Here is a 27,661-nt window from a genome sequence, read left to right as displayed (position 1 = left end):
AGCAGCAGTCCTGTGCCTGGTCGCTGCAACAGGGGCCAGACACAAGCGGCACCACCTATTGTCTTTTGCCTGCAGTAGGGGCCCACTGGACTAGCCAGCAAGCAGCTGCAGCAGTAAATAAACAGGTAATCTTTCTTTCCAACACTGAACCCTGGTGGTGCACTTAATATATGCTACCAGATAGGGGACATATCAGATAGTAAACTGATATAAACAGACACCACATTTGATACCAGCCAAAAGGAAGAATGAGAAGTGATAACTGTGAAAGGGGAGGAACCAACGCTGTCCCCTTCCATGCACCATCACTACTTGTAGGAAGGTAGGCTGGCTGGCAGCCTCCCATACACACTCTGGCTGGGTGGCAGTCACCCACCAGTACACACAGCAGGCCCTAAACCCATATCATTATTGCTAAGCAGGAAGATGGGAGTCCATTTCACTCTGATGGACCATTTTTAAATGCAATCCATAACCTGGCTTTGGCAGGAACCCTTCTTACTCCTCCTACTTGCATTTGATACTGGGTTTAGGATCTGCATAGGAAACACACACACACACACACACACACACACACAAGCACACACTTACCTGTGTTGCCTGCTGACGCCTCCTTGGCTGTCCCCAAACGGTATAAAACCAACAGCCACGGGAAGCTGTAAGGATAGAGGACATACCTGCATCCTATTGGACTCACTTGTCTTGGTTAAATCCAGCTTATTTGAAAACTTATGGTGCTGCTGCTTCTGATCATGGCAGTGCTGCTTCTGACAAGGCTGTTCTTTGGTGGGCCTAGGTGACATCACAATCTCCATGGTTACATACACAACAAAGGTCAGATGTTGTTTACACCTGGCCATGCCAGTGGTATTGAGTAGCATATCACAGTGCTAAGGGTCCTGGATGCAACAATCTTTCAATGGGGAATAGCCGCACTGAGTTTGTCAAGTGCACCCATGTTTGCAACTCCAACAATACACACATATATATGTATGTATGTATGTATGTATGTATGTATGTATGTATGTATGTGTATCTATCTATCTATCTATCTATCTCTTTCTCTCTCTCTATATGTATATATATATATATATATATATATATATATATATATAATTTTTTTTTCTTTTAAATATATATATATATATATATATATATATATATATATATACATATATAGAGAGAGAGAGATGGAAATACTTTTTTAAACATGTTTTCACCTTTTTTTTACCTTCTTTTTTTCTTCTCTCCATGTTTTCCTTCTTTCCTCCTTTTTTCCTATGCTGCTGCTTCTTATTTTTCTTCTTTTTCAGACCCTATCATTGCACTATTGCTTATTCAATACCACCAGCAGATGGAGACACTATATTACAACATTAGTTGTGAGCAGCAGTTTGTACAAACAAATGCCTCATAGCTGATGTCCTATCCATTATTGCAATGGATGGCTGGCTGGCAACATTTGTTTTAATTATTCCAATACCACAGTACCAATGCATGGTCAATTAACAAGATTCAGCACCCACTACCTGAAAGACAGCTACCTATCATGTCATGTCCAACCTGCACAGGTGTGCTGGTTGCTGAGCTTATTCAATTAAAGAGGACATTCAGCAGCAGCAGTCCTGTGCCTGGTCGCTCCAACAGGGGCCAGACACAAGCGGCACCACCTATTGTCTTTTGCCTGCAGTAGGGGCCCACTGGACTAGCCAGCAAGCAGCTGCAGCAAATAAACAGGTAATCTTTCTTTCCAACACTGAACCCTGGTGGTGCACTTAATATATGCTACCAGATAGGGGACATATCAGATATTAAACTGATATAAACAGACACCACATTTGATACCAGCCAAAAGGAAGAATGAGAAGTGATAACTGTGAAAGGGGAGGAACCAACGCTGTCCCCTTCACATGCACCATCACTACTTGTAGGAAGGTAGGCTGGCTGGCAGCCTCCCATACACACTCTGGCTGGGTGGCAGTCACCCACCAGTACACACAGCAGGCCCTAAACCCATATCATTATTGCTAAGCAGGAAGATGGGAGTCCATTTCACTCTGATGGACCATTTTTAAATGCAATCCATAACCTGGCTTTGGCAGGAACCCTTCTTACTCCTCCTACTTGCATTTGATACTGGGTTTAGGATCTGCATAGGAAACACACACACACACACACACACACACACACACACAAGCACACACTTACCTGTGTTGTCTGCTGACGCCTCCTTGGCTGTCCCCAAACGGTATAAAACCAACAGCCACGGGAAGCTGTAAGGATAGAGGACATACCTGCATCCTATTGGACTCACTTGTCTTGGTTAAATCCAGCTTATTTGAAAACTTATGGTGCTGCTGCTTCTGATCATGGCAGTGCTGCTTCTGACAAGGCTGTTCTTTGGTGGGCCTAGGTGACATCACAATCTCCATGGTTACATACACAACAAAGGTCAGATGTTGTTTACACCTGGCCATGCCAGTGGTATTGAGTAGCATATCACAGTGCTAAGGGTCCTGGATGCAACAATCTTTCAATGGGGAATAGCCGCACTGAGTTTGTCAAGTGCACCCATGTTTGCAACTCCAACAATACACACATATGTATGTATGTATGTATGTTGTATGTATGTATGTATGTGTATCTATCTATCTATCTATCTATCTATCTATCTCTTTCTCTCTCTATATATGTGTATATATATATATATATATATATATATATAATTTTTTTTTCTTTTAAATATATATATATATATATATAGAGAGAGAGAGAGATGGAAATACTTTTTTAAACATGTTTTCACCTTTTTTTTACCTTCTTTTTTTCTTCTCTCCATGTTTTCCTTCTTTCCTCCTTTTTTCCTATGCTGCTGCTTCTTATTTTACTCCTTTTTCAGACCCTATCATTGCACTATTGCTTATTCAATACCACCAGCAGATGGAGACACTATATTACAACATTAGTCGTGAGCAGCAGTTTGTACAAACAAATGCCTCATAGCTGATGTCCTTTCCATTATTGCAATGGATGGCTGGCTGGCAACATTTGTTTTAATTATTCCAATACCACAGTACCAATGCATGGTCAATCAACAGCAATGACACCCCCATGTCAATTAACAAGATTCAGCACCCACTACCTGAAAGACAGCTACCTATCATGTCATGTCCAACCTGCACAGGTGTGCTGGTTGCTGAGCTTATTCAATTAAAGAGGACATTCAGCAGCAGCAGTCATGTGCCTGGTCGCTCCAACAGGGGCCAGACACAAGCGGCACCATCTATTGTCTTTTGCCTGCAGTAGGGGCCCACTGGACTAGCCAGCAAGCAGCTGCAGCAAATAAACAGGTAATCTTTCTTTCCAACACTGAACCCTGGTGGTGCATTTAATATATGCTACCAGATAGGGGACATATCAGATATTAAACTGATATAAACAGACACCACATTTGATACCAGCCAAAAGGAAGAATGAGAAGTGATAACTGTGAAAGGGGAGGAACCAACGCTGTCCCCTTCACATGCACCATCACTACTTGTAGGAAGGGAGGCTGGCTGGCAGCCTCCCATACACACTCTGGCTGGGTGGCAGTCACCCACCAGTACACACAGCAGACCCTAAACCCATATCATTATTGCTAAGCAGGAAGATGGGAGTCCATTTTACTCTGATGGACCATTTTTAAATGCAATCCATAACCTGGCTTTGGCAGGAACCCTTCTTACTCCTCCTACTTGCATTTGATACTGGGTTTAGGATCTGCATAGGAAACACACACACACAAGCACACACTTACCTGTGTTGCCTGCTGACGCCTCCTTGGCTGTCCCCAAACGGTATAAAACCAACAGCCACGGGAAGCTGTAAGGATAGAGGACATACCTGCATCCTATTGGACTCACTTGTCTTGGTTAAATCCAGCTTATTTGAAAACCTATGGATCTGCTGCTTCTGCTCATGGCAGTGCTGCTTCTGACAAGGCTGTTCTTTGGTGGGCCTAGGTGACATCACAATCTCCATGGTTACATACACAACAAAGGTCAGATGTTGTTTACACCTGGCCATGCCAGTGGTATTGAGTAGCATATCACAGTGCTAAGGGTCCTGGATGCAACAATCTTTCAATGGGGAATAGCCGCACTGAGTTTGTCAAGTGCACCCATGTTTGCAACTCCAACAATACACACATATGTATGTATGTATGTATGTATGTATGTATGTATGTATGTATGTATCTATCTATCTATCTATCTATCTATCTATCTATCTCTTTCTATATGTATATATATATATATATATAGAGAGAGAGAGAGAGAGAGAGAGAGAGAGAGAGAGAGAGAGAGAGAGATGGAAATAGTTTTTTAAACATGTTTTCACCTTTTTTTTTAACCTTCTTTTTTTCTTCTCTCCATGTTTTCCTTCTTTCCTCCTTTTTTCCTATGCTGCTGCTTCTTATTTTTCTTCTTTTTCAGACCCTATCATTGCACCATTGCTTATTCAATACCACCAGCAGATGGAGACACTATATTACAACATTAGTTGTGAGCAGCAGTTTGTACAAACAAATGCCTCATAGCTGATGTCCTATCCATTATTGCAATGGATGGTTGGCTGGCAACATTTGTTTTTATTATTCCAATACCACAGTACCAATGCATGGTCAATCAACAGCAATGACACCCCCATGTCAATTAACAAGATTCAGCACCCACTACCTGAAAGACAGCTACCTATCATGTCATGTCCAACCTGCACAGGTGTGCTGGTTGCTGAGCTTATTCAATTAAAGAGGACATTCAGCAGCAGCAGTCCTGTGCCTGGTCGCTCCAACAGGGGCCAGACACAAGCGGCACCACCTATTGTCTTTTGCCTGCAGTAGGGGCCCACTGGACTAGCCAGCAAGCAGCTTCAGCAGTAAATAAACAGGTAATCTTTCTTTCCAACACTGAACCCTGGTGGTGCACTTAATATATGCTACCAGATAGGGGACATATCAGATAGTAAACTGATATAAACAGACACCACATTTGATACCAGCCAAAAGGAAGAATGAGAAGTGATAACTGTGAAAGGGGAGGAACCAACGCTGTCCCCTTCACATGCACCATCACTACTTGTAGGAAGGTAGGCTGGCTGGCAGCCTCCCATACACACTCTGGCTGGGTGGCAGTCACCCACCAGTACACACAGCAGGCCCTAAACCCATATCATTATTGCTAAGCAGGAAGATGGGAGTCCATTTTACTCTGATGGACCATTTTTAAATGCAATCCATAACCTGGCTTTGGCAGGAACCCTTCTTACTCCTCCTACTTGCATTTGATACTGGGTTTAGGATCTGCATAGGAAACACACACACACAAGCACACACTTACCTGTGTTGCCTGCTGACGCCTCCTTGGCTGTCCCCAAACGGTATAAAACCAACAGCCACGGGAAGCTGTAAGGATAGAGGACATACCTGCATCCTATTGGACTCACTTGTCTTGGTTAAATCCAGCTTATTTGAAAACCTATGGATCTGCTGCTTCTGCTCATGGCAGTGCTGCTTCTGACAAGGCTGTTCTTTGGTGGGCCTAGGTGACATCACAATCTCCATGGTTACATACACAACAAAGGTCAGATGTTGTTTACACCTGGCCATGCCAGTGGTATTGAGTAGCATATCACAGTGCTAAGGGTCCTGGATGCAACAATCTTTCAATGGGGAATAGCCGCACTGAGTTTGTCAAGTGCACCCATGTTTGCAACTCCAACAATACACACATATGTATGTATGTATGTATGTATGTATGTATGTATGTATGTATGTATCTATCTATCTATCTCTTTCTCTCTTTCTATATGTATATATATATATATATAGAGAGAGAGAGAGAGAGAGAGAGAGAGAGAGAGAGAGAGAGAGAGATGGAAATACTTTTTTAAACATGTTTTCACCTTTTTTTTTAACCTTCTTTTTTTCTTCTCTCCATGTTTTCCTTCTTTCCTCCTTTTTTCCTATGCTGCTGCTTCTTATTTTTCTTCTTTTTCAGACCCTATCATTGCACCATTGCTTATTCAATACCACCAGCAGATGGAGACACTATATTACAACATTAGTTGTGAGCAGCAGTTTGTACAAACAAATGCCTCATAGCTGATGTCCTATCCATTATTGCAATGGATGGTTGGCTGGCAACATTTGTTTTTATTATTCCAATACCACAGTACCAATGCATGGTCAATCAACAGCAATGACACCCCCATGTCAATTAACAAGATTCAGCACCCACTACCTGAAAGACAGCTACCTATCATGTCATGTCCAACCTGCACAGGTGTGCTGGTTGCTGAGCTTATTCAATTAAAGAGGACATTCAGCAGCAGCAGTCCTGTGCCTGGTCGCTCCAACAGGGGCCAGACACAAGCGGCACCACCTATTGTCTTTTGCCTGCAGTAGGGGCCCACTGGACTAGCCAGCAAGCAGCTTCAGCAGTAAATAAACAGGTAATCTTTCTTTCCAACACTGAACCCTGGTGGTGCACTTAATATATGCTACCAGATAGGGGACATATCAGATAGTAAACTGATATAAACAGACACCACATTTGATACCAGCCAAAAGGAAGAATGAGAAGTGATAACTGTGAAAGGGGAGGAACCAACGCTGTCCCCTTCACATGCACCATCACTACTTGTAGGAAGGTAGGCTGGCTGGCAGCCTCCCATACACACTCTGGCTGGGTGGCAGTCACCCACCAGTACACACAGCAGGCCCTAAACCCATATCATTATTGCTAAGCAGGAAGATGGGAGTCCATTTTACTCTGATGGACCATTTTTAAATGCAATCCATAACCTGGCTTTGGCAGGAACCCTTCTTACTCCTCCTACTTGCATTTGATACTGGGTTTAGGATCTGCATAGGAAACACACACACACAAGCACACACTTACCTGTGTTGCCTGCTGACGCCTCCTTGGCTGTCCCCAAACGGTATAAAACCAACAGCCACGGGAAGCTGTAAGGATAGAGGACATACCTGCATCCTATTGGACTCACTTGTCTTGGTTAAATCCAGCTTATTTGAAAACCTATGGATCTGCTGCTTCTGCTCATGGCAGTGCTGCTTCTGACAAGGCTGTTCTTTGGTGGGCCTAGGTGACATCACAATCTCCATGGTTACATACACAACAAAGGTCAGATGTTGTTTACACCTGGCCATGCCAGTGGTATTGAGTAGCATATCACAGTGCTAAGGGTCCTGGATGCAACAATCTTTCAATGGGGAATAGCCGCACTGAGTTTGTCAAGTGCACCCATGTTTGCAACTCCAACAATACACACATATGTATGTATGTATGTATGTATGTATGTATGTATGTATCTATCTATCTATCTATCTCTTTCTCTCTTTCTATATGTATATATATATATATATATATAGAGAGAGAGAGAGAGAGAGAGAGAGAGAGAGAGAGAGAGAGAGAGAGAGATGGAAATACTTTTTTAAACATGTTTTCACCTTTTTTTTTAACCTTCTTTTTTTCTTCTCTCCATGTTTTCCTTCTTTCCTCCTTTTTTCCTATGCTGCTGCTTCTTATTTTTCTTCTTTTTCAGACCCTATCATTGCACCATTGCTTATTCAATACCACCAGCAGATGGAGACACTATATTACAACATTAGTTGTGAGCAGCAGTTTGTACAAACAAATGCCTCATAGCTGATGTCCTATCCATTATTGCAATGGATGGTTGGCTGGCAACATTTGTTTTTATTATTCCAATACCACAGTACCAATGCATGGTCAATCAACAGCAATGACACCCCCATGTCAATTAACAAGATTCAGCACCCACTACCTGAAAGACAGCTACCTATCATGTCATGTCCAACCTGCACAGGTGTGCTGGTTGCTGAGCTTATTCAATTAAAGAGGACATTCAGCAGCAGCAGTCCTGTGCCTGGTCGCTCCAACAGGGGCCAGACACAAGCGGCACCACCTATTGTCTTTTGCCTGCAGTAGGGGCCCACTGGACTAGCCAGCAAGCAGCTTCAGCAGTAAATAAACAGGTAATCTTTCTTTCCAACACTGAACCCTGGTGGTGCACTTAATATATGCTACCAGATAGGGGACATATCAGATAGTAAACTGATATAAACAGACACCACATTTGATACCAGCCAAAAGGAAGAATGAGAAGTGATAACTGTGAAAGGGGAGGAACCAACGCTGTCCCCTTCACATGCACCATCACTACTTGTAGGAAGGTAGGCTGGCTGGCAGCCTCCCATACACACTCTGGCTGGGTGGCAGTCACCCACCAGTACACACAGCAGGCCCTAAACCCATATCATTATTGCTAAGCAGGAAGATGGGAGTCCATTTCACTCTGATGGACCATTTTTAAATGCAATCCATAACCTGGCTTTGGCAGGATCCCTTCTTACTCCTCCTACTTGCATTTGATACTGGGTTTAGGATCTGCATAGGAAACACACACACACACACACACACACAAGCACACACTTACCTGTGTTGCCTGCTGACGCCTCCTTGGCTGTCCCCAAACGGTATAAAACCAACAGCCACGGGAAGCTGTAAGGATAGAGGACATACCTGCATCCTATTGGACTCACTTGTCTTGGTTAAATCCAGCTTATTTGAAAATTTATGGTGCTGCTGCTTCTGATCATGGCAGTGCTGCTTCTGACAAGGCTGTTCTTTGGTGGGCCTAGGTGACATCACAATCTCCATGGTTACATACACAACAAAGGTCAGATGTTGTTTACACCTGGCCATGCCAGTGGTATTGAGTAGCATATCACAGTGCTAAGGGTCCTGGATGCAACAATCTTTCAATGGGGAATAGCCGCACTGAGTTTGTCAAGTGCACCCATGTTTGCAACTCCAACAATACACACATATGTATGTATGTATGTATGTATGTTGTATGTATGTATGTATGTATGTATGTATGTATGTATGTGTATCTATCTATCTATCTATCTCTTTCTCTCTTTCTATATGTATATATATATATATATATATATATATAGAGAGAGAGAGAGAGAGAGAGAGAGATGGAAATACTTTTTTAAACATGTTTTCACCTTTTTTTTTAACCTTCTTTTTTTCTTCTCTCCATGTTTTCCTTCTTTCCTCCTTTTTTCCTATGCTGCTGCTTCTTATTTTTCTTCTTTTTCAGACCCTATCATTGCACTATTGCTTATTCAATACCACCAGCAGATGGAGACACTATATTACAACATTAGTTGTGAGCAGCAGTTTGTACAAACAAATGCCTCATAGCTGATGTCCTATCCATTATTGCAATGGATGGTTGGCTGGCAACATTTGTTTTTATTATTCCAATACCACAGTACCAATGCATGGTCAATCAACAGCAATGACACCCCCATGTCAATTAACAAGATTCAGCACCCACTACCTGAAAGACAGCTACCTATCATGTCATGTCCAACCTGCACAGGTGTGCTGGTTGCTGAGCTTATTCAATTAAAGAGGACATTCAGCAGCAGCAGTCCTGTGCCTGGTCGCTCCAACAGGGGCCAGACACAAGCGGCACCACCTATTGTCTTTTGCCTGCAGTAGGGGCCCACTGGACTAGCCAGCAAGCAGCTGCAGCAGTAAATAAACAGGTAATCTTTCTTTCCAACACTGAACCCTGGTGGTGCACTTAATATATGCTACCAGATAGGGGACATATCAGATATTAAACTGATATAAACAGACACCACATTTGATACCAGCCAAAAGGAAGAATGAGAAGTGATAACTGTGAAAGGGGAGGAACCAACGCTGTCCCCTTCACATGCACCATCACTACTTGTAGGAAGGTAGGCTGGCTGTCAGCCTCCCATACACACTCTGGCTGGGTGGCAGTCACCCACCAGTACACACAGCAGGCCCTAAACCCATATCATTATTGCTAAGCAGGAAGATGGGAGTCCATTTCACTCTGATGGACCATTTTTAAATGCAATCCATAACCTGGCTTTGGCAGGAACCCTTCTTACTCCTCCTACTTGCATTTGATACTGGATTTAGGATCTGCATAGGAAACACACACACACACACACACACACACACACACACACAAGCACACACTTACCTGTGTTGTCTGCTGACGCCTCCTTGGCTGTCCCCAAACGGTATAAAACCAACAGCCACGGGAAGCTGTAAGGATAGAGGACATACCTGCATCCTATTGGACTCACTTGTCTTGGTTAAATCCAGCTTATTTGAAAACTTATGGTGCTGCTGCTTCTGATCATGGCAGTGCTGCTTCTGACAAGGCTGTTCTTTGGTGGGCCTAGGTGACATCACAATCTCCATGGTTACATACACAACAAAGGTCAGATGTTGTTTACACCTGGCCATGCCAGTGGTATTGAGTTGCATATCACAGTGCTAAGGGTCCTGGATGCAACAATCTTTCAATGGGGAATAGCCGCACTGAGTTTGTCAAGTGCAACCATGTTTGCAACTCCAACAATACACACATATATATGTATGTATGTTGTATGTATGTATGTATGTATGTATGTATGTATGTGTATCTATCTATCTATCTATCTATCTATCTATCTCTTTCTCTCTCTCTATATGTATATATATATATATATATATATAATTTTTTTTTCTTTTAAATATATATATATATATATACATATATAGAGAGAGAGAGATGGAAATACTTTTTTAAACATGTTTTCACCTTTTTTTTACCTTCTTTTTTTCTTCTCTCCATGTTTTCCTTCTTTCAGCTACCTATCATGTCATGTCCAACCTGCACAGGTGTGCTGGTTGCTGAGCTTATTCAATTAAAGAGGACATTCAGCAGCAGCAGTCCTGTGCCTGGTCGCTCCAACAGGGGCCAGACACAAGCGGCACCACCTATTGTCTTTTGCCTGCAGTAGGGGCCCACTGGACTAGCCAGCAAGCAGCTTCAGCAGTAAATAAACAGGTAATCTTTCTTTCCAACACTGAACCCTGGTGGTGCACTTAATATATGCTACCAGATAGGGGACATATCAGATAGTAAACTGATATAAACAGACACCACATTTGATACCAGCCAAAAGGAAGAATGAGAAGTGATAACTGTGAAAGGGGAGGAACCAACGCTGTCCCCTTCACATGCACCATCACTACTTGTAGGAAGGTAGGCTGGCTGGCAGCCTCCCATACACACTCTGGCTGGGTGGCAGTCACCCACCAGTACACACAGCAGGCCCTAAACCCATATCATTATTGCTAAGCAGGAAGATGGGAGTCCATTTCACTCTGATGGACCATTTTTAAATGCAATCCATAACCTGGCTTTGGCAGGATCCCTTCTTACTCCTCCTACTTGCATTTGATACTGGGTTTAGGATCTGCATAGGAAACACACACACACACACACACACACACAAGCACACACTTACATGTGTTGTCTGCTGACGCCTCCTTGGCTGTCCCCAAACGGTATAAAACCAACAGCCACGGGAAGCTGTAAGGATAGAGGACATACCTGCATCCTATTGGACTCACTTGTCTTGGTTAAATCCAGCTTATTTGAAAACTTATGGTGCTGCTGCTTCTGATCATGGCAGTGCTGCTTCTGACAAGGCTGTTCTTTGGTGGGCCTAGGTGACATCACAATCTCCATGGTTACATACACAACAAAGGTCAGATGTTGTTTACACCTGGCCATGCCAGTGGTATTGAGTAGCATATCACAGTGCTAAGGGTCCTGGATGCAACAATCTTTCAATGGGGAATAGCCGCACTGAGTTTGTCAAGTGCACCCATGTTTGCAACTCCAACAATACACACATATATATGTATGTATGTTGTATGTATGTATGTATGTATGTATGTATGTATGTGTATCTATCTATCTATCTATCTATCTCTTTCTCTCTCTCTATATGTATATATATATATATATATATAATTTTTTTTTCTTTTAAATATATATATATATATATATATATATATATATATATATACATATATAGAGAGAGAGAGATGGAAATACTTTTTTAAACATGTTTTCACCTTTTTTTTACCTTCTTTTTTTCTTCTCTCCATGTTTTCCTTCTTTCCTCCTTTTTTCCTATGCTGCTGCTTCTTATTTTTCTTCTTTTTCAGACCCTATCATTGCACTATTGCTTATTCAATACCACCAGCAGATGGAGACACTATATTACAACATTAGTTGTGAGCAGCAGTTTGTACAAACAAATGCCTCATAGCTGATGTCCTATCCATTATTGCAATGGATGGCTGGCTGGCAACATTTGTTTTAATTATTCCAATACCACAGTACCAATGCATGGTCAATTAACAAGATTCAGCACCCACTACCTGAAAGACAGCTACCTATCATGTCATGTCCAACCTGCACAGGTGTGCTGGTTGCTGAGCTTATTCAATTAAAGAGGACATTCAGCAGCAGCAGTCCTGTGCCTGGTCGCTCCAACAGGGGCCAGACACAAGCGGCACCACCTATTGTCTTTTGCCTGCAGTAGGGGCCCACTGGACTAGCCAGCAAGCAGCTGCAGCAAATAAACAGGTAATCTTTCTTTCCAACACTGAACCCTGGTGGTGCACTTAATATATGCTACCAGATAGGGGACATATCAGATATTAAACTGATATAAACAGACACCACATTTGATACCAGCCAAAAGGAAGAATGAGAAGTGATAACTGTGAAAGGGGAGGAACCAACGCTGTCCCCTTCACATGCACCATCACTACTTGTAGGAAGGTAGGCTGGCTGGCAGCCTCCCATACACACTCTGGCTGGGTGGCAGTCACCCACCAGTACACACAGCAGGCCCTAAACCCATATCATTATTGCTAAGCAGGAAGATGGGAGTCCATTTCACTCTGATGGACCATTTTTAAATGCAATCCATAACCTGGCTTTGGCAGGAACCCTTCTTACTCCTCCTACTTGCATTTGATACTGGGTTTAGGATCTGCATAGGAAACACACACACACACACACACAAGCACACACTTACCTGTGTTGCCTGCTGACGCCTCCTTGGCTGTCCCCAAACGGTATAAAACCAACAGCCACGGGAAGCTGTAAGGATAGAGGACATACCTGCATCCTATTGGACTCACTTGTCTTGGTTAAATCCAGCTTATTTGAAAACTTATGGTGCTGCTGCTTCTGATCATGGCAGTGCTGCTTCTGACAAGGCTGTTCTTTGGTGGGCCTAGGTGACATCACAATCTCCATGGTTACATACACAACAAAGGTCAGATGTTGTTTACACCTGGCCATGCCAGTGGTATTGAGTAGCATATCACAGTGCTAAGGGTCCTGGATGCAACAATCTTTCAATGGGGAATAGCCGCACTGAGTTTGTCAAGTGCACCCATGTTTGCAACTCCAACAATACACACATATGTATGTATGTATGTATGTTGTATGTATGTATGTATGTGTATCTATCTATCTATCTATCTATCTATCTATCTCTTTCTCTCTCTCTATATGTGTATATATATATATATATATATATAATTTTTTTTTCTTTTAAATATATATATATATATATATATACATATATAGAGAGAGAGAGAGATGGAAATACTTTTTTAAACATGTTTTCACCTTTTTTTTACCTTCTTTTTTTCTTCTCTCCATGTTTTCCTTCTTTCCTCCTTTTTTCCTATGCTGCTGCTTCTTATTTTACTCCTTTTTCAGACCCTATCATTGCACTATTGCTTATTCAATACCACCAGCAGATGGAGACACTATATTACAACATTAGTCGTGAGCAGCAGTTTGTACAAACAAATGCCTCATAGCTGATGTCCTATCCATTATTGCAATGGATGGCTGGCTGGCAACATTTGTTTTAATTATTCCAATACCACAGTACCAATGCATGGTCAATCAACAGCAATGACACCCCCATGTCAATTAACAAGATTCAGCACCCACTACCTGAAAGACAGCTACCTATCATGTCATGTCCAACCTGCACAGGTGTGCTGGTTGCTGAGCTTATTCAATTAAAGAGGACATTCAGCAGCAGCAGTCCTGTGCCTGGTCGCTCCAACAGGGGCCAGACACAAGCGGCACCATCTATTGTCTTTTGCCTGCAGTAGGGGCCCACTGGACTAGCCAGCAAGCAGCTGCAGCAAATAAACAGGTAATCTTTCTTTCCAACACTGAACCCTGGTGGTGCATTTAATATATGCTACCAGATAGGGGACATATCAGATATTAAACTGATATAAACAGACACCACATTTGATACCAGCCAAAAGGAAGAATGAGAAGTGATAACTGTGAAAGGGGAGGAACCAACGCTGTCCCCTTCACATGCACCATCACTACTTGTAGGAAGGGAGGCTGGCTGGCAGCCTCCCATACACACTCTGGCTGGGTGGCAGTCACCCACCAGTACACACAGCAGACCCTAAACCAATATCATTATTGCTAAGCAGGAAGATGGGAGTCCATTTTACTCTGATGGACCATTTTTAAATGCAATCCATAACCTGGCTTTGGCAGGAACCCTTCTTACTCCTCCTACTTGCATTTGATACTGGGTTTAGGATCTGCATAGGAAACACACACACATACACACACAAGCACACACTTACCTGTGTTGCCTGCTGACGCCTCCTTGGCTGTCCCCAAACGGTATAAAACCAACAGCCACGGGAAGCTGTAAGGATAGAGGACATACCTGCATTCTATTGGACTCACTTGTCTTGGTTAAATCCAGCTTATTTGAAAACCTATGGATCTGCTGCTTCTGCTCATGGCAGTGCTGCTTCTGACAAGGCTGTTCTTTGGTGGGCCTAGGTGACATCACAATCTCCATGGTTACATACACAACAAAGGTCAGATGTTGTTTACACCTGGCCATGCCAGTGGTATTGAGTAGCATATCACAGTGCTAAGGGTCCTGGATGCAACAATCTTTCAATGGGGAATAGCCGCACTGAGTTTGTCAAGTGCACCCATGTTTGCAACTCCAACAATACACACATATGTATGTATGTATGTATGTATGTATGTATGTATGTATGTATGTATCTATCTATCTCTTTCTCTCTTTCTATATGTATATATATATATATATAGAGAGAGAGAGAGAGAGAGAGAGAGAGAGAGAGAGAGAGATGGAAATACTTTTTTAAACATGTTTTCACCTTTTTTTTTAACCTTCTTTTTTTCTTCTCTCCATGTTTTCCTTCTTTCCTCCTTTTTTCCTATGCTGCTGCTTCTTATTTTTCAGACCCTATCATTGCACTATTGCTTATTCAATACCACCAGCAGATGGAGACACTATATTACAACATTAGTTGTGAGCAGCAGTTTGTACAAACAAATGCCTCATAGCTGATGTCCTATCCATTATTGCAATGGATGGTTGGCTGGCAACATTTGTTTTTATTATTCCAATACCACAGTACCAATGCATGGTCAATCAACAGCAATGACACCCCCATGTCAATTAACAAGATTCAGCACCCACTACCTGAAAGACAGCTACCTATCATGTCATGTCCAACCTGCACAGGTGTGCTGGTTGCTGAGCTTATTCAATTAAAGAGGACATTCAGCAGCAGCAGTCCTGTGCCTGGTCGCTCCAACAGGGGCCAGACACAAGCGGCACCACCTATTGTCTTTTGCCTGCAGTAAGGGCCCACTGGACTAGCCAGCAAGCAGCTGCAGCAGTAAATAAACAGGTAATCTTTCTTTCCAACACTGAACCCTGGTGGTGCACTTAATATATGCTACCAGATAGGGGACATATCAGATATTAAACTGATATAAACAGACACCACATTTGATACCAGCCAAAAGGAAGAATGAGAAATGATAACTGTGAAAGGGGAGGAACCAACGCTGTACCCTTCACATGCACCATCACTACTTGTAGGAAGGTAGGCTGGCTGGCAGCCTCCCATACACACTCTGGCTGGGTGGCAGTCACCCACCAGTACACACAGCAGGCCCTAAACCCATATCATTATTGCTAAGCAGGAAGATGGGAGTCCATTTCACTCTGATGGACCATTTTTAAATGCAATCCATAACCTGGCTTTGGCAGGAACCCTTCTTACTCCTCCTACTTGCATTTGATACTGGGTTTAGGATCTGCATAGGAAACACACACACACACACACACACACACAAGCACACACTTACCTGTGTTGTCTGCTGACGCCTCCTTGGCTGTCCCCAAACGGTATAAAACCAACAGCCACGGGAAGCTGTAAGGATAGAGGACATACCTGCATCCTATTGGACTCACTTGTCTTGGTTAAATCCAGCTTATTTGAAAACTTATGGTGCTGCTGCTTCTGATCATGGCAGTGCTGCTTCTGACAAGGCTGTTCTTTGGTGGGCCTAGGTGACATCACAATCTCCATGGTTACATACACAACAAAGGTCAGATGTTGTTTACACCTGGCCATGCCAGTGGTATTGAGTAGCATATCACAGTGCTAAGGGTCCTGGATGCAACAATCTTTCAATGGGGAATAGCCGCACTGAGTTTGTCAAGTGCACCCATGTTTGCAACTCCAACAATACACACATATGTATGTATGTATGTATGTTGTATGTATGTATGTATGTATGTATGTATGTATGTGTATCTATCTATCTATCTCTTTCTCTCTCTCTATATGTATATATATATATATATATATATATATATAATTTTTTTTTCTTTTAAATATATATATATATATATATATATATATATATATACATATATAGAGAGAGAGAAAGATGGAAATACTTTTTTAAACATGTTTTCACCTTTTTTTACCTTCTTTTTTTCTTCTCTCCATGTTTTCCTTCTTTCCTCCTTTTTTCCTATGCTGCTGCTTCTTATTTTACTCCTTTTTCAGACCCTATCATTGCACTATTGCTTATTCAATACCACCAGCAGATGGAGACACTATATTACAACATTAGTCGTGAGCAGCAGTTTGTACAAACAAATGCCTCATAGCTGATGTCCTATCCATTATTGCAATGGATGGCTGGCTGGCAACATTTGTTTTAATTATTCCAATACCACAGTACCAATGCATGGTCAATCAACAGCAATGACACCCCTATGTCAATTAACAAGATTCAGCACCCACTACCTGAAAGACAGCTACCTATCATGTCATGTCCAACCTACACAGGTGTGCTGGTTGCTGAGCTTATTCAATTAAAGAGGACATTCAGCAGCAGCAGTCCTGTGCCTGGTCGCTCCAACAGGGGCCAGACACAAGCGGCACCACCTATTGTCTTTTGCCTGCAGTAGGGGCCCACTGGACTAGCCAGCAAGCAGCTGCAGCAGTAAATAAACAGGTAATCTTTCTTTCCAACACTGAACCCTGGTGGTGCACTTAATATATGCTACCAGATAGGGGACATATCAGATATTAAACTGATATAAACAGACACCACATTTGATACCAGCCAAAAGGAAGAATGAGAAGTGATAACTGTGAAAGGGGAGGAACCAACGCTGTCCCCTTCACATGCACCATCACTACTTGTAGGAAGGTAGGCTGGCTGGCAGCCTCCCATACACACTCTGGCTGGGTGGCAGTCACCCACCAGTACACACAGCAGGCCCTAAACCCATATCATTATTGCTAAGCAGGAAGATGGGAGTCCATTTCACTCTGATGGACCATTTTTAAATGCAATCCATAACCTGGCTTTGGCAGGAACCCTTCTTACTCCTCCTACTTGCATTTGATACTGGGTTTAGGATCTGCATAGGAAACACACACACACACACACACAAGCACACACTTACCTGTGTTGTCTGCTGACGCCTCCTTGGCTGTCCCCAAACGGTATAAAACCAACAGCCACGGGAAGCTGTAAGGATAGAGGACATACCTGCATCCTATTGGACTCACTTGTCTTGGTTAAATCCAGCTTATTTGAAAACTTATGGTGCTGCTGCTTCTGATCATGGCAGTGCTGCTTCTGACAAGGCTGTTCTTTGGTGGGCCTAGGTGACATCACAATCTCCATGGTTACATACACAACAAAGGTCAGATGTTGTTTACACCTGGCCATGCCAGTGGTATTGAGTAGCATATCACAGTGCTAAGGGTCCTGGATGCAACAATCTTTCAATGGGGAATAGCCGCACTGAGTTTGTCAAGTGCACCCATGTTTGCAACTCCAACAATACACACATATATATGTATGTATGTTGTATGTATGTATGTATGTATGTATGTATGTATGTGTATCTATCTATCTATCTATCTATCTCTTTCTCTCTCTCTATATGTATATATATATATATATATATAATTTTTTTTTCTTTTAAATATATATATATATATATATATATATATATATATATATACATATATAGAGAGAGAGAGATGGAAATACTTTTTTAAACATGTTTTCACCTTTTTTTTACCTTCCTTCTTTCCTCCTTTTTTCCTATGCTGCTGCTTCTTATTTTTCTTCTTTTTCAGACCCTATCATTGCACTATTGCTTATTCAATACCACCAGCAGATGGAGACACTATATTACAACATTAGTTGTGAGCAGCAGTTTGTACAAACAAATGCCTCATAGCTGATGTCCTATCCATTATTGCAATGGATGGCTGGCTGGCAACATTTGTTTTAATTATTCCAATACCACAGTACCAATGCATGGTCAATTAACAAGATTCAGCACCCACTACCTGAAAGACAGCTACCTATCATGTCATGTCCAACCTGCACAGGTGTGCTGGTTGCTGAGCTTATTCAATTAAAGAGGACATTCAGCAGCAGCAGTCCTGTGCCTGGTCGCTCCAACAGGGGCCAGACACAAGCGGCACCACCTATTGTCTTTTGCCTGCAGTAGGGGCCCACTGGACTAGCCAGCAAGCAGCTGCAGCAAATAAACAGGTAATCTTTCTTTCCAACACTGAACCCTGGTGGTGCACTTAATATATGCTACCAGATAGGGGACATATCAGATATTAAACTGATATAAACAGACACCACATTTGATACCAGCCAAAAGGAAGAATGAGAAGTGATAACTGTGAAAGGGGAGGAACCAACGCTGTCCCCTTCACATGCACCATCACTACTTGTAGGAAGGTAGGCTGGCTGGCAGCCTCCCATACACACTCTGGCTGGGTGGCAGTCACCCACCAGTACACACAGCAGGCCCTAAACCCATATCATTATTGCTAAGCAGGAAGATGGGAGTCCATTTCACTCTGATGGACCATTTTTAAATGCAATCCATAACCTGGCTTTGGCAGGAACCCTTCTTACTCCTCCTACTTGCATTTGATACTGGGTTTAGGATCTGCATAGGAAACACACACACACACACACACACACACACACACAAGCACACACTTACCTGTGTTGTCTGCTGACGCCTCCTTGGCTGTCCCCAAACGGTATAAAACCAACAGCCACGGGAAGCTGTAAGGATAGAGGACATACCTGCATCCTATTGGACTCACTTGTCTTGGTTAAATCCAGCTTATTTGAAAACTTATGGTGCTGCTGCTTCTGATCATGGCAGTGCTGCTTCTGACAAGGCTGTTCTTTGGTGGGCCTAGGTGACATCACAATCTCCATGGTTACATACACAACAAAGGTCAGATGTTGTTTACACCTGGCCATGCCAGTGGTATTGAGTAGCATATCACAGTGCTAAGGGTCCTGGATGCAACAATCTTTCAATGGGGAATAGCCGCACTGAGTTTGTCAAGTGCACCCATGTTTGCAACTCCAACAATACACACATATGTATGTATGTATGTATGTAATGTATGTATGTAATGTATGTATGTAATGTATGTAATGTATGTAATGTATGTATGTATCTATCTATCTATCTATCTCTTTCTCTCTTTCTATATGTATATATATATATATATATATATATATATATATAATTTTTTTTCTTTTAAATATATATATATATATATATATATATATATATATATATATACATATATATAGAGAGAGAGAGATGGAAATACTTTTTTAAACATGTTTTCACCTTTTTTTTTAACCTTCTTTTTTTCTTCTCTCCATGTTTTCCTTCTTTCCTCCTTTTTTCCTATGCTGCTGCTTCTTATTTTTCTTCTTTTTCAGACCCTATCATTGCACTATTGCTTATTCAATACCACCAGCAGATGGAGACACTATATTACAACATTAGTTGTGAGCAGCAGTTTGTACAAACAAATGCCTCATAGCTGATGTCCTATCCATTATTGCAATGGATGGTTGGCTGGCAACATTTGTTTTTATTATTCCAATACCACAGTACCAATGCATGGTCAATCAACAGCAATGACACCCCCATGTCAATTAACAAGATTCAGCACCCACTACCTGAAAGACAGCTACCTATCATCTCATGTCCAACCTGCACAGGTGTGCTGGTTGCTGAGCTTATTCAATTAAAGAGGACATTCAGCAGCAGCAGTCCTGTGCCTGGTCGCTGCAACAGGGGCCAGACACAAGCGGCACCACCTATTGTCTTTTGCCTGCAGTAGGGGCCCACTGGACTAGCCAGCAAGCAGCTGCAGCAGTAAATAAACAGGTAATCTTTCTTTCCAACACTGAACCCTGGTGGTGCACTTAATATATGCTACCAGATAGGGGACATATCAGATAGTAAACTGATATAAACAGACACCACATTTGATACCAGCCAAAAGGAAGAATGAGAAGTGATAACTGTGAAAGGGGAGGAACCAACGCTGTCCCCTTCACATGCACCATCACTACTTGTAGGAAGGTAGGCTGGCTGGCAGCCTCCCATACACACTCTGGCTGGGTGGCAGTCACCCACCAGTACACACAGCAGGCCCTAAACCCATATCATTATTGCTAAGCAGGAAGATGGGAGTCCATTTCACTCTGATGGACCATTTTTAAATGCAATCCATAACCTGGCTTTGGCAGGAACCCTTCTTACTCCTCCTACTTGCATTTGATACTGGGTTTAGGATCTGCATAGGAAACACACACACACACACACACACACACAAGCACACACTTACCTGTGTTGCCTGCTGACGCCTCCTTGGCTGTCCCCAAACGGTATAAAACCAACAGCCACGGGAAGCTGTAAGGATAGAGGACATACCTGCATCCTATTGGACTCACTTGTCTTGGTTAAATCCAGCTTATTTGAAAACTTATGGTGCTGCTGCTTCTGATCATGGCAGTGCTGCTTCTGACAAGGCTGTTCTTTGGTGGGCCTAGGTGACATCACAATCTCCATGGTTACATACACAACAAAGGTCAGATGTTGTTTACACCTGGCCATGCCAGTGGTATTGAGTAGCATATCACAGTGCTAAGGGTCCTGGATGCAACAATCTTTCAATGGGGAATAGCCGCACTGAGTTTGTCAAGTGCACCCATGTTTGCAACTCCAACAATACACACATATGTATGTATGTATGTATGTTGTATGTATGTATGTATGTGTATCTATCTATCTATCTATCTATCTATCTCTTTCTCTCTCTCTATATGTGTATATATATATATATATATATATAATTTTTTTTTCTTTTAAATATATATATATATATATATATATACATATATAGAGAGAGAGAGAGATGGAAATACTTTTTTAAACATGTTTTCACCTTTTTTTTACCTTCTTTTTTTCTTCTCTCCATGTTTTCCTTCTTTCCTCCTTTTTTCCTATGCTGCTGCTTCTTATTTTACTCCTTTTTCAGACCCTATCATTGCACTATTGCTTATTCAATACCACCAGCAGATGGAGACACTATATTACAACATTAGTCGTGAGCAGCAGTTTGTACAAACAAATGCCTCATAGCTGATGTCCTATCCATTATTGCAATGGATGGCTGGCTGGCAACATTTGTTTTAATTATTCCAATACCACAGTACCAATGCATGGTCAATCAACAGCAATGACACCCCCATGTCAATTAACAAGATTCAGCACCCACTACCTGAAAGACAGCTACCTATCATGTCATGTCCAACCTGCACAGGTGTGCTGGTTGCTGAGCTTATTCAATTAAAGAGGACATTCAGCAGCAGCAGTCCTGTGCCTGGTCGCTCCAACAGGGGCCAGACACAAGCGGCACCATCTATTGTCTTTTGCCTGCAGTAGGGGCCCACTGGACTAGCCAGCAAGCAGCTGCAGCAAATAAACAGGTAATCTTTCTTTCCAACACTGAACCCTGGTGGTGCATTTAATATATGCTACCAGATAGGGGACATATCAGATATTAAACTGATATAAACAGACACCACATTTGATACCAGCCAAAAGGAAGAATGAGAAGTGATAACTGTGAAAGGGGAGGAACCAACGCTGTCCCCTTCACATGCACCATCACTACTTGTAGGAAGGGAGGCTGGCTGGCAGCCTCCCATACACACTCTGGCTGGGTGGCAGTCACCCACCAGTACACACAGCAGACCCTAAACCAATATCATTATTGCTAAGCAGGAAGATGGGAGTCCATTTTACTCTGATGGACCATTTTTAAATGCAATCCATAACCTGGCTTTGGCAGGAACCCTTCTTACTCCTCCTACTTGCATTTGATACTGGGTTTAGGATCTGCATAGGAAACACACACACATACACACACAAGCACACACTTACCTGTGTTGCCTGCTGACGCCTCCTTGGCTGTCCCCAAACGGTATAAAACCAACAGCCACGGGAAGCTGTAAGGATAGAGGACATACCTGCATTCTATTGGACTCACTTGTCTTGGTTAAATCCAGCTTATTTGAAAACCTATGGATCTGCTGCTTCTGCTCATGGCAGTGCTGCTTCTGACAAGGCTGTTCTTTGGTGGGCCTAGGTGACATCACAATCTCCATGGTTACATACACAACAAAGGTCAGATGTTGTTTACACCTGGCCATGCCAGTGGTATTGAGTAGCATATCACAGTGCTAAGGGTCCTGGATGCAACAATCTTTCAATGGGGAATAGCCGCACTGAGTTTGTCAAGTGCACCCATGTTTGCAACTCCAACAATACACACATATGTATGTATGTATGTATGTATGTATGTATGTATGTATGTATGTATCTATCTATCTCTTTCTCTCTTTCTATATGTATATATATATATATATATAGAGAGAGAGAGAGAGAGAGAGAGAGAGAGAGAGAGAGAGAGAGAGAGAGATGGAAATACTTTTTTAAACATGTTTTCACCTTTTTTTTTAACCTTCTTTTTTTCTTCTCTCCATGTTTTCCTTCTTTCCTCCTTTTTTCCTATGCTGCTGCTTCTTATTTTTCAGACCCTATCATTGCACTATTGCTTATTCAATACCACCAGCAGATGGAGACACTATATTACAACATTAGTTGTGAGCAGCAGTTTGTACAAACAAATGCCTCATAGCTGATGTCCTATCCATTATTGCAATGGATGGTTGGCTGGCAACATTTGTTTTTATTATTCCAATACCACAGTACCAATGCATGGTCAATCAACAGCAATGACACCCCCATGTCAATTAACAAGATTCAGCACCCACTACCTGAAAGACAGCTACCTATCATGTCATGTCCAACCTGCACAGGTGTGCTGGTTGCTGAGCTTATTCAATTAAAGAGGACATTCAGCAGCAGCAGTCCTGTGCCTGGTCGCTCCAACAGGGGCCAGACACAAGCGGCACCACCTATTGTCTTTTGCCTGCAGTAAGGGCCCACTGGACTAGCCAGCAAGCAGCTGCAGCAGTAAATAAACAGGTAATCTTTCTTTCCAACACTGAACCCTGGTGGTGCACTTAATATATGCTACCAGATAGGGGACATATCAGATATTAAACTGATATAAACAGACACCACATTTGATACCAGCCAAAAGGAAGAATGAGAAATGATAACTGTGAAAGGGGAGGAACCAACGCTGTACCCTTCACATGCACCATCACTACTTGTAGGAAGGTAGGCTGGCTGGCAGCCTCCCATACACACTCTGGCTGGGTGGCAGTCACCCACCAGTACACACAGCAGGCCCTAAACCCATATCATTATTGCTAAGCAGGAAGATGGGAGTCCATTTCACTCTGATGGACCATTTTTAAATGCAATCCATAACCTGGCTTTGGCAGGAACCCTTCTTACTCCTCCTACTTGCATTTGATACTGGGTTTAGGATCTGCATAGGAAACACACACACACACACACACACACAAGCACACACTTACCTGTGTTGTCTGCTGACGCCTCCTTGGCTGTCCCCAAACGGTATAAAACCAACAGCCACGGGAAGCTGTAAGGATAGAGGACATACCTGCATCCTATTGGACTCACTTGTCTTGGTTAAATCCAGCTTATTTGAAAACTTATGGTGCTGCTGCTTCTGATCATGGCAGTGCTGCTTCTGACAAGGCTGTTCTTTGGTGGGCCTAGGTGACATCACAATCTCCATGGTTACATACACAACAAAGGTCAGATGTTGTTTACACCTGGCCATGCCAGTGGTATTGAGTAGCATATCACAGTGCTAAGGGTCCTGGATGCAACAATCTTTCAATGGGGAATAGCCGCACTGAGTTTGTCAAGTGCACCCATGTTTGCAACTCCAACAATACACACATATGTATGTATGTATGTATGTTGTATGTATGTATGTATGTATGTATGTATGTGTATCTATCTATCTATCTCTTTCTCTCTCTCTATATGTATATATATATATATATATATATATATATATATAATTTTTTTTTCTTTTAAATATATATATATATATATATATATATATATATATACATATATAGAGAGAGAGAAAGATGGAAATACTTTTTTAAACATGTTTTCACCTTTTTTTACCTTCTTTTTTTCTTCTCTCCATGTTTTCCTTCTTTCCTCCTTTTTTCCTATGCTGCTGCTTCTTATTTTACTCCTTTTTCAGACCCTATCATTGCACTATTGCTTATTCAATACCACCAGCAGATGGAGACACTATATTACAACATTAGTCGTGAGCAGCAGTTTGTACAAACAAATGCCTCATAGCTGATGTCCTATCCATTATTGCAATGGATGGCTGGCTGGCAACATTTGTTTTAATTATTCCAATACCACAGTACCAATGCATGGTCAATCAACAGCAATGACACCCCTATGTCAATTAACAAGATTCAGCACCCACTACCTGAAAGACAGCTACCTATCATGTCATGTCCAACCTACACAGGTGTGCTGGTTGCTGAGCTTATTCAATTAAAGAGGACATTCAGCAGCAGCAGTCCTGTGCCTGGTCGCTCCAACAGGGGCCAGACACAAGCGGCACCACCTATTGTCTTTTGCCTGCAGTAGGGGCCCACTGGACTAGCCAGCAAGCAGCTGCAGCAGTAAATAAACAGGTAATCTTTCTTTCCAACACTGAACCCTGGTGGTGCACTTAATATATGCTACCAGATAGGGGACATATCAGATATTAAACTGATATAAACAGACACCACATTTGATACCAGCCAAAAGGAAGAATGAGAAGTGATAACTGTGAAAGGGGAGGAACCAACGCTGTCCCCTTCACATGCACCATCACTACTTGTAGGAAGGTAGGCTGGCTGGCAGCCTCCCATACACACTCTGGCTGGGTGGCAGTCACCCACCAGTACACACAGCAGGCCCTAAACCCATATCATTATTGCTAAGCAGGAAGATGGGAGTCCATTTCACTCTGATGGACCATTTTTAAATGCAATCCATAACCTGGCTTTGGCAGGAACCCTTCTTACTCCTCCTACTTGCATTTGATACTGGGTTTAGGATCTGCATAGGAAACACACACACACACACACACAAGCACACACTTACCTGTGTTGTCTGCTGACGCCTCCTTGGCTGTCCCCAAACGGTATAAAACCAACAGCCACGGGAAGCTGTAAGGATAGAGGACATACCTGCATCCTATTGGACTCACTTGTCTTGGTTAAATCCAGCTTATTTGAAAACTTATGGTGCTGCTGCTTCTGATCATGGCAGTGCTGCTTCTGACAAGGCTGTTCTTTGGTGGGCCTAGGTGACATCACAATCTCCATGGTTACATACACAACAAAGGTCAGATGTTGTTTACACCTGGCCATGCCAGTGGTATTGAGTAGCATATCACAGTGCTAAGGGTCCTGGATGCAACAATCTTTCAATGGGGAATAGCCGCACTGAGTTTGTCAAGTGCACCCATGTTTGCAACTCCAACAATACACACATATATATGTATGTATGTTGTATGTATGTATGTATGTATGTATGTATGTATGTATGTGTATCTATCTATCTATCTATCTCTTTCTCTCTCTCTATATGTATATATATATATATATATATATATAATTTTTTTTTCTTTTAAATATATATATATATATATATATATATATATATACATATATAGAGAGAGAGAGATGGAAATACTTTTTTAAACATGTTTTCACCTTTTTTTTACCTTCTTTTTTTCTTCTCTCCATGTTTTCCTTCTTTCCTCCTTTTTTCCTATGCTGCTGCTTCTTATTTTTCTTCTTTTTCAGACCCTATCATTGCACTATTGCTTATTCAATACCACCAGCAGATGGAGACACTATATTACAACATTAGTTGTGAGCAGCAGTTTGTACAAACAAATGCCTCATAGCTGATGTCCTATCCATTATTGCAATGGATGGCTGGCTGGCAACATTTGTTTTAATTATTCCAATACCACAGTACCAATGCATGGTCAATTAACAAGATTCAGCACCCACTACCTGAAAGACAGCTACCTATCATGTCATGTCCAACCTGCACAGGTGTGCTGGTTGCTGAGCTTATTCAATTAAAGAGGACATTCAGCAGCAGCAGTCCTGTGCCTGGTCGCTCCAACAGGGGCCAGACACAAGCGGCACCACCTATTGTCTTTTGCCTGCAGTAGGGGCCCACTGGACTAGCCAGCAAGCAGCTGCAGCAAATAAACAGGTAATCTTTCTTTCCAACACTGAACCCTGGTGGTGCACTTAATATATGCTACCAGATAGGGGACATATCAGATATTAAACTGATATAAACAGACACCACATTTGATACCAGCCAAAAGGAAGAATGAGAAGTGATAACTGTGAAAGGGGAGGAACCAACGCTGTCCCCTTCACATGCACCATCACTACTTGTAGGAAGGGAGGCTGGCTGGCAGCCTCCCATACACACTCTGGCTGGGTGGCAGTCACCCACCAGTACACACAGCAGACCCTAAACCCATATCATTATTGCTAAGCAGGAAGATGGGAGTCCATTTCACTCTGATGGACCATTTTTAAATGCAATCCATAACCTGGCTTTGGCAGGAACCCTTCTTACTCCTCCTACTTGCATTTGATACTGGGTTTAGGATCTGCATAGGAAACACACACACACACACACACACAAGCACACACTTACCTGTGTTGCCTGCTGACGCCTCCTTGGCTGTCCCCAAACGGTATAAAACCAACAGCCACGGGAAGCTGTAAGGATAGAGGACATACCTGCATCCTATTGGACTCACTTGTCTTGGTTAAATCCAGCTTATTTGAAAACCTATGGATCTGCTGCTTCTGCTCATGGCAGTGCTGCTTCTGACAAGGCTGTTCTTTGGTGGGCCTAGGTGACATCACAATCTCCATGGTT

The 27,661-nt window shown here is 42.4% G+C and overlaps 3 pseudogenes; all 3 read right to left on the bottom strand.

Moving 5' to 3' along the window:
• Positions 1-3,377: 3,377 nt before the first annotated feature.
• LOC130345994 (U2 spliceosomal RNA) lies at positions 3,378-3,480 on the bottom strand (annotated as a pseudogene).
• Positions 3,481-14,203: 10,723 nt separating this feature from the next.
• On the bottom strand, positions 14,204-14,306 carry LOC130345993 (U2 spliceosomal RNA; annotated as a pseudogene).
• Positions 14,307-22,224: 7,918 nt separating this feature from the next.
• LOC130345992 (U2 spliceosomal RNA) lies at positions 22,225-22,327 on the bottom strand (annotated as a pseudogene).
• Positions 22,328-27,661: the final 5,334 nt, after the last annotated feature.

This window comes from Hyla sarda, unplaced genomic scaffold (assembly GCF_029499605.1).
Source record: "Hyla sarda isolate aHylSar1 unplaced genomic scaffold, aHylSar1.hap1 scaffold_769, whole genome shotgun sequence".
NCBI lineage: Eukaryota > Metazoa > Chordata > Amphibia > Anura > Hylidae > Hyla > Hyla sarda.
Note: the sequence above shows the minus strand (reverse complement) of the source record. Positions and strands in the feature narration are given on the sequence as shown.